Raw genomic sequence first — 10,000 nt, 5'->3', positions numbered from 1 at the left:
TGCTCTTTTTTTTCTTTTTCTTTTTTTTCAAGTCAATGTAGTTGATGTAGAGAAATGAGTTCCATTCAATTAACCGTTCCACTACGGTGCGCGAGGCAAAGATCTGATCTGCGCGCGCGCGCGCACACACACACACTCCCCCCCCCCCCCACCCCCCCCACCCCCACCCCCCCCCACCCACCCCCCATTTCGCTTCTGAGTCCTGCCTGCTTTTCCCTCCGGATCTTCTTGATGAATTGTCTCGATGGATTGCATCCTCATCCTCGTGTGTGTGTGTGTGTGTGTGTGTGTGTGTGTGTGTGTGTGTGTGTGCCTTTGCCTGAAGAAGCTGTTTTACAGCGAAATTTGCTGCTTTGTAAGAATACAAGTTTTAAGGCAGGACCGGTGCCCAAGATACGAAGTGTGAACTATCTGTATATATATATATATATATATATATATATATATATATATATATATATATATATATATATATCATGTCTCTCAGCCTGTGAAATAAGAGCGATGAATATTTGTGAATATGCATGAAGAGCTCGTCAACAACTCATGCAGAGCTGAGCGAGTCCCTGTTTATGTATTTATTTATTTATTTATTGTTGATGACCGTCGTTGTGTTTCTGGAAGTGAACTTAATTGCAAAGCATGATGGGAGGTTAAGTTCTTTCGTTACCACGGACACGATAACTACTGTGTCAACAAAAAGATCAACAGCACAACGCAACGCAATGCAACACAGCACAGCACAGCACAACGCAACGCAACGCAACGCAACACAGCACAGCACAGCACAGCACAGCACAACACAGCACAGCACAGCACAGCACAGCACAACGCAACGCAACGCAACGCAACTCAACGCAACTCAACGCAACACAGCACATCACAGCACAACGCAACGCAACACAACACAGCACAGCACAGCACAGCACAGCACAACGCAACGCAACGCAACTCAACGCAACACAGCACAGCACAGCACAACGCAACGCAACGCAACTCAACGCAACACAGCACAGCACAGCACAACGCAACGCAACGCAACTCAACGCAACACAGCACAGCACAGCACAACGCAACGCAACACATCACAGCACAGCACAGCACAACGCAGCGCAACACAATGCAACTCAACGCAACACAGCACAGCACATCACAGCACAGCGCAACGCAACGCAATACAACACAGCACAGCATGCACAGCACAACGCAACGCAAAGCAACACAATGCAACCCAACGCAACACAGCACAGCACAACACAGCATGCACAGCACAACGCAACACAGCACAGCACAGCATGCACAGCACAACGCAACACAGCACAGCACAGCACAGCATGCACAGCACAACGCAACACAGCACAGCACAGCACAGCATGCACAGCACAACGCAACACAGCACAGCACAGCACAGCATGCACAGCACAACGCAACACAGCACAGCACAGCACAACATGCACAGCACAACGCAACACAACGCAACACAGCACAGCACAGTATGCACAGCACAACGCAACACAGCACAGCACAGTATGCACAGCACAACGCAACACAACGCAACACAGCACAGCACAGTATGCACAGCACAACGCAACACAACGCAACGGAACGCAACACAGCACAGCACAGCATGCACAGCACAACGCAACACAACGCAACCCAACGCAACACAGCACAGCATGCACAACACAACGCAACACAACGCAACCCAACCCAACGAAACACAGCACAGCACAACACAACGCAACACAACTCAACACAACACACAACACAGCACAACGCAACACAACAAAACGCAACACAACACAGCACAGCATGCACAGCACAACGCAACACAATGCAACCCAACGCAACACAGCACAGCACAACATGCACAGCACAGCACAGCACAACACAACACACAACACAACACAACACAACACAACACAGCACAACACAACACAACAGACAAGCAACGCAATGCAAGGAAACTCAATACAATATATCTGTACTCACCCTGTCGGTAGCAGAAGTGAACTGTGTGGTTCCAGACGCTGTCATCAAATACCACCTGGTCAGCACCAATGTCGTCACTAATATCCACACCATCTTCATGGTAGCGACTGGACTGCTATCTTTCTCGATTTTTTTTTTTTTTTTTTTTTTTTTTTTTAGGGTTTTTTAGAATTTGATTTGATTGTGAATTTTTTTGTTTTTGCAAGGTACTTTTTTTTTTTTTTTTTAATAATTTTGTTTTCCTATTGGTGTATTATGTGATAATATCTATGTGTTATTTCATAATGCTTTATTTTCTCCAAGTTTGTCTTATCTTAGTCTGTGTTGACTTTCTGTCTTGTCACTGTTTTTCTTTAGTTTCTTTACACTTTGTTATGTTTTGTTTCCTTGTTGGTGGTTTTTTTCGGTTCTTTTTGTTGGGCTTTTTTTTTTTTCTTTTTTTTTTTTGTGGTGTGTTTTTTTGTGGGTTTTTGTTGTTGTTGTTGTTGTTGTTTTGTTTTGTTTTGGGGTTTTTTGGGGGGTTTTTTTGGTTTGGTTTGGTTTGGTTTGGTTTTTCACCTTGAATTGCTCTGTTTTGTTTTCAGCTTCCGTCTATAGATATTGTAGACAACATTGTTTTAATTGATCTTTATTCATCTACTTGTTGTTGTTGTTGTTTTTCCTATATGCATGTAATTCCCTTTTACTGGACGAACTTACACATCTTTGACACATTCACAAACTGTCGGAACCATTAAAAATTTAAAAAAAAAGAGTATCTTTTATCTACCAACTTTGGAAACCATTCACAAGAAAAGTGATCTCTATGTTCCAGAAGAATCCAAGTTGGCGGGGGAAAAAAAAGAGATAAATTAAATAAAAGTTTCAGAAACAGACAGAACTACAAGCCAACCACAACCACACGTACAACGAAACGCTGCTGCCTTTTGTTCTCTCTCTCTTTTTTTTTCCCCTTTTTCTTTTCTTCTTCTTTTTTTTTTTTTTATATTTTTTTTGTATTTTCAGCAGAATCAGTCCCGATGTCTAAGGAGATGGTGCCTTCTCCCTCCTCAGCGATCGAATCTCTGAGGCCTCTGTCTCAGATAACAGTGTTTATAGAGCACTGGCGACTCTTTCGGATCACATGGGGTTACTACCCCCTTCTCTTTACCTATCATTTTCTTTCTAAACACCCCCACCCCCCTCCCCCAATCCCCGCCCCTGTCGCCCCGCCCTGTGTCTCTCTGTCTCTGTCTCTCTGTCTCTCTTTCTGTGTCTCTGTCTGTGTCTCTGTCTCTCTCTCTGTCTCTGTCTCTCTTTATCTCTCTGTCTGTCTGTCTGTCTGTCTCTGTCTGTCTGTCTGTCTGTCTGTCTCTCTCTCTCTCTCTCTCTCTCTCTCTCTGTGTCTCTCTCTGTGTGTCCGTGCACCCGACGAATCCCTTCTCGCTACACTCCAAAACTAAACAAAAGAAAGAAAGATCGCAAGCGAACGGCTCTTTCAGAAGCTCCACTTCTCCTATCTTGTCGGCACATGTTGCAGCGATTGGATACATTTTTTAGCCAATCAGCGACGTTCCTGGCTTTAGCAGTGCAGCTAAGTTGAGAGCGGGTTGGTTGCCATCAGTACAAGATGGAGTCGTTAATGTGCAAGGTAAATGCGCGTTCCGCACGCGCGCAGGCACGCGGACACGCACACACATAAACACAGAAATACACACACACACATGCGCGCGGACGCGCGCATATCGTACATCATCATAACACACACACGCACACACACACACACACACACACATACACACTGACGCGCGCACGCACACTTACCACGCACATACCAGCATACACACATACACGTACGCATGCGGTGAGTTAGGACAGTTAATTAATTAATTAATTGTCTATTCATATAGACCTTAACCTTTCAGTGAGGGATATTTGAACAATGAACATGATTTGCTGACAAATAAACAATGATAAGATCAAGATAAAGATCTGTAAATCCATAAACGCTTTTTCAATAACAAAGAAATATTATGTATGGCAATCCGGTTTTGTGCATGATGTCACACAAACTCACTTTGAACAAACAATGATATCTGTAAAATTTGGGATCACAGAGAGAGAGAGAGAGAGAGAGAGAGAGAGAGAGACAGAGAGACAGAGAGACAGAGAGACAGAGAGACAGAGAGAGAGAGAGAGAGAGAGAGCCCAAAATAATCAAGCTGTACGATGCAAAACAATCACTAGAGCACGAAAATCACAAATGTGTGAGTTATGAAAGCGTTTTTACATTAAATACTTTCAGGCTCACTTTATTTCTTTTGTTTTTGTTTTGTTGTTTTTTACCTGGGTGGCGATGATTGTTTAGGTTTGTTTGTTTGTTTGTTTTTTTCAAACGTATTGCCAGAGTCCTTTTTCTTTCGTTCATTTATCGGGGAATCTTCCTCATCCAAAAGAGAAAAATAAGTGTTTCAGCTGGGCCTGCCTAATGTCTGCCAGAGAATGGCCAGTGATAAACGTGTCTTCCAAGACCCTCCCCCACCCCCCCACCCCCAACGCCCTCCCCCTCCCCCCTGCCCCCTCCCCCTCCCCTCCGCACCCCCACCCCCACCCCCGCACACACACCCACCCGGCATATATTTCTTTATGTAATCACACCTCGTTCAACGTTAAAGAAGGCGGAAGTCTCATCGACAAACAAACAAACAGACGAACAACTGCAAAATCAATGAACAAAGACAAACAATGGATTTTTAAAAGGTGTAATCTTGCAATGGACATCATTCTGCAAAACTGGACGTGGGATTACTGACAGTGAAACTCCTCATTTGGTTGACAAACCTCCCAAACTCCAGTTTCACCCCTCCGTCCCCAAACACACACACACACACACACACACACACACACACACACACACACACACACACATACACACGCGCACGCACACACACACACACACACATACGCACGCACGCACACATACGCACACACACACACACACATACACACACACACACACACACACACACACACACACACACACACACACACACACACCTACACACACACTCATAGCCACAAACACACACACACACACACACATACACACGCGCACGCACACGTACGCACACACACACACACACACACACACACACGCACGCACGCACGCACACATACGCACACACACACACACACACACACACACACACACACACACACACACACCAACTGCCATGGCGAAGTGGTCAGGCACCCTTCCATCCCCTCTCTCCCAGTTGGAAGACTAGGTGGTCGAGGGTTCCAATCCCTAAATAGAGATAGTTTAACGTAGGATATATGGGAACATGTGGTGGGGATTCGTCCACACAGACTCTTTTCCATTGATGATAGATGGATGGATGGATGGGTGGACAGATAGACAGACAGATAGATACATAGATAGACTAACAGACACAGATAAATAGATAGATAGACAGATAGATAGATAGACTGACAGACACAGATAGATAGATAGATAGATAGATAGATAGATAGATAGATAGATAGATAGACTGACAGACGCAGATAGATAGACAGGTACATAAATACATAGACATATAGACTGACAGACACAGATAGATAGATAGATAGATAGACAGACTAACAGACACATATAGATAGATAGATAGATAGATAGATAGATTGACTGACAGAAAAGGTAGATAGATAGATAGACTGACAGACACAGATAGATAGGTAGATACATACATACATACATACATACATACATACATAAATACATACATAGACTGACAGACACAGATAGACACGTTCGGACAAATCCATATACGCTACACCATATCTGCCAAGCAGATGCCTGACCAGCAGCGTAACCCAACGCGCTTAGTCAGGCCTTGAGAAAAAAAAGGTGAATAAATAATAGATGTGCGTACATAAATAAGCAAATAAATAAATAAATAAATAATTATAATATATAAAAATGGTAGTAGTAATAATAATAACAATAATTATAAATAAATAAATAAATAAATAAGACAACAATGATGATAAATAAGCAAATAAATGTAAAACATGAAGACACACATCCACACATACACCCACACATGCATAACAGATATGCACCAAACATGCAGTTTCACAGATATGAAAGCACAGTCAAATACACATAAACGTACATGAGCCCCAACACACACACACACACACACACACACACACACATTACCCTGCACCTCCTCTACCCCCTCCTCCACGCACTCATTTCTAGGCTACGTATCGCAGCTTCCACGGCACACACACACACACACACACACACACACACACACACACACACAGATGAACACTTGTACAAGCACACACACATACGCCCATATCCCCAACCCCTAACGCCACACACAAATATACAAAGATATATATACACACCCGCACGTTCCAATATCCTGTTGCTCCCACAGTGTAGGCATGCATACACTCAAATACCTCATCCTCTACCCCCCCCCTCCCTCCCGCACCCCCACCTCCCCCTCACACACACACACACACACACACACACACACACACACACACATACGCACGTGCACAGAACTCTCCTGACACTTGTGTACACTTACACCCTCGCGCATGCACAAACGCACTCAAACACACACGCACACACACACACACACACACACACACACACACACACATACACACACACAAACACACACATACACACACGCACAGAGGCTGCCAGTGATTGGCCGCAAGAGGGATGGGAAAAGATCTCTGATGCCAAGTGTGTTGCTCAGTCTGTTGTATTTGGAAAAGCCCACAGAGACTCTGCTCTGGAACAAACCACGGACAGTAATTACTAATGTGTTCTTCATTTTCTCCTTGCTCAACATCATTATAAGTGCTACTATTTGGTAAACGTATTAGAGAGACAGACAGACAGACAGACAGACAGAGGGGAGAGAGAGAGGAGACAGACAGACAGAGACAGATAGAGACAAAGAAAGAGAGGGAGAGAGAAAGAGAGAAAGAGAGAGAAAGAGAGAGAGAGGGAGAGCGATTTTCTAAGTGAGGTACAGGCTCCGGTTCGCTGAGACTAATTACTGTTAATCACTATTAGGAAACAGATCTCTTGATAAATTAAATGATGATCCTAGGTGATTGTCGTATTGATTTTAGTATTTTCCGAAAAAGACCACTTGGGCGAATGAACATAATGAAAGCCCTGTACACTGAGAGTAAAACACACAAGCTTTTTATGTACTGAGTATAATTTCAAAATGTAATGTTTAAAATGAGAAAGATTATTTTAAAGCAAATTAATCCCCCTAGCATTAAGTACAGATATAACTTCCATGCTTAGCAAACGAAGTTCCTGTTTGAACAAAAAATGATAAAAATGACTGCTCTTGTTGTGTCAGAACATCAGATCAAAGTGCCAAGTTTAGAGAATTAAAAAAAAAATATATAAATATAACAGCAAATTCAGTTTGCATATAATCTGGCTTCTTTTATTTTTTTTAATTTATTTGTGTGTGTGTGTGTGTGTGTGTGTGTGTGTGTGTGTGTGTGTGTGCCCATCACATAGGTGCAATATTGTTTTAAACAAAATGACTGGAAAGAACTGATATTTTCCTACTTTTATGCCAAATTTGGTGTCAACTGACAAAGTATTTGCAGAGAAAATAGCAATGTTAAAGTTTACCACGAACACACACACACACACACACACACACACACACACACACACATAACCGAACACCGGGTTAAAACATAGACTCACTTTTTGTTTACACAAGTGAGTCAAAAAAAATCCTTGACCTACCATCTCCCCTACATGAAAGCGCACACAATGATGACAAGCGAACTATTAAAAAATGTGTGTGTGTGTGTGTGTGTGTGTGTGTGTGTGTGTGTGTGTGCAGCTTGCTGTCGATCTCCACTTCCTGACAGAGGGAAGACCGGAGCCCATAGACCTTCGGACCTCTCATCACCACCGGATCCCGCCCGTCACGTGTGTTGCCCACACTGTCACATGCTTCGCCTCCGCTTCTCACGTGCCTGGCTTTTGTGTGTGTGTGTGCGTGTGTGTGTGTGTGTGTTCTTTTTGGTCACGCGCCTGTTGCAACATCAGTACAATAACCACCACCACCACCACCACCACAACAACAACAACAACAATGATGATGATGTTGTTGATGATTATGATGATCATGATGAAAATAAAGAAGAATTACAACGACAGAAGTAGCAACAACAACAACAACATGTTTCAGTTCAGTCACGAATCAAAATGATTGACTGAATCGACATTCGTATAAAAAAGAAAGAATAATATGGAAAAAAAATTACGAAACTTTTCCGAACACTGCTGTAAGATCTCAATAATCGTTAAAGACAATATCACTGTCAAATAACAAACCGATGCAGTAGTATCTGTTCACTGTTCAAATGTAGCCGGATAAAAGCAAAGCTAAGAGAAAGGCCTTTAATTAAGAAGAAGCCAAGATGGCGGACGTTGGTTGAGTCCATAGGCAGTAGTATCAAGAATACCTGTCTCTTTCATGTGATACGAATAGTGCCAAAAGGTGCAACTAAAATTGTGCAGATCAGATTCTAAGAAAATTATCTTCGGAAATTGAACTGCTGTCGAGAATGAACGGTTCGGAAATGGTTCAGTTAATGGCAAAACAATATGGCTGACTCGATTTCGAGACACGAATACTGAATGCAAGAAATGTCTTAAAACATTTCCGAGTAATGTCTGACGGTGTTACTACTTTTTACAGACCCCATTTATGTCGGATAATCAGACGATGGCGTAGTTTCTGTTTGATGGTTGACCTGAGTCAAGGGCAAACAATAAAAAAAGAACGGACTCGAAGAGGCAGCAAAGATGGCGGACTGCGTTTTTGGAACATCGATAGCTAATGCCAAGAAAAGCTACGCGAACACATTTCCTAACGCGTTCAGATAATGTGAATGGTTTCAATGAATGCGGGTAACATGGAAGACTTTTTTTTTTTCCAAAACAATGTAAAGAAAATTCCGTTCGGAATTTGTTGATGAAAAAAAACGATATCAAAATGGTTAAAACCGAGAGCAAAACAAGATGGCTGATAGCTGACTTTAGTAAATGAAGGATTAATATCTCAAGCGTTTCAGAATCACACACACACACACACACACACACACACACACACACACACACACACACACACACGCACACACACGCACGCACACACACACACGCACAGACACTCACACACACTCACACACACACACACGCGCACACACACACACACACACACATACACACACACACGCACACACACGCACGCACACACACACACACACACACGCACAAGCGCACGCTCTCTCTCTCTCTCTCTCTCTCTCTCTCTCTCTATCTCTACCAGGGAAGCAATGCAATACATGTTCAGTTTCAGTTTTTCAATGATGCGTCATTGCGTTGGGATACATCTGTCTAGGCAACACCACATCTGCAGGGCAGATGCGATGCTGACTAGCAGCATATTCTAGTCAGACCTTGAGTGCATGCATGTGTTCATGTACCTATCACACCGGATTTCGTCTTTGGAATTTTGCCAGAGGACAATTACGTTGCCCTGAGTTCTTTGCCATTGCTCCAAGTGAGTTCTGCAAACGGGACCTCGGTTTATCGTCTCAGCCGAATGACTACGCGCTGAGTTTGATTTGAAAGTCAAACTTGGGCGAAATGGTGGGATTCAAACCCTGACCCTGACGGATACTGGATTGTTTGATAAGCGTCTTAATCATTCTGCCTCCTTCCTCCTTAATACAATACAATACAATACAATACAGTACAATACAATACAGTACAGTACAATACAATACAATACAGTACAATACAATACAATACAGTACAATACAGTACAATACAATACAGTACAATACAATACAATACAATACAGTACAGTACAGTACAATACAATACAATACAATACAATACAATACAATATAATGGCAGAGTGGTCGCCGAGTAAAGTTCGATTGAAAC

This window comes from Babylonia areolata, chromosome 18 (assembly GCF_041734735.1).
Source record: "Babylonia areolata isolate BAREFJ2019XMU chromosome 18, ASM4173473v1, whole genome shotgun sequence".
In the NCBI taxonomy this organism is placed as follows: domain Eukaryota; kingdom Metazoa; phylum Mollusca; class Gastropoda; order Neogastropoda; family Buccinidae; genus Babylonia; species Babylonia areolata.
The sequence above is the reverse complement of the archived record's forward strand: the minus strand, read 5'-3'. Positions refer to the sequence as shown.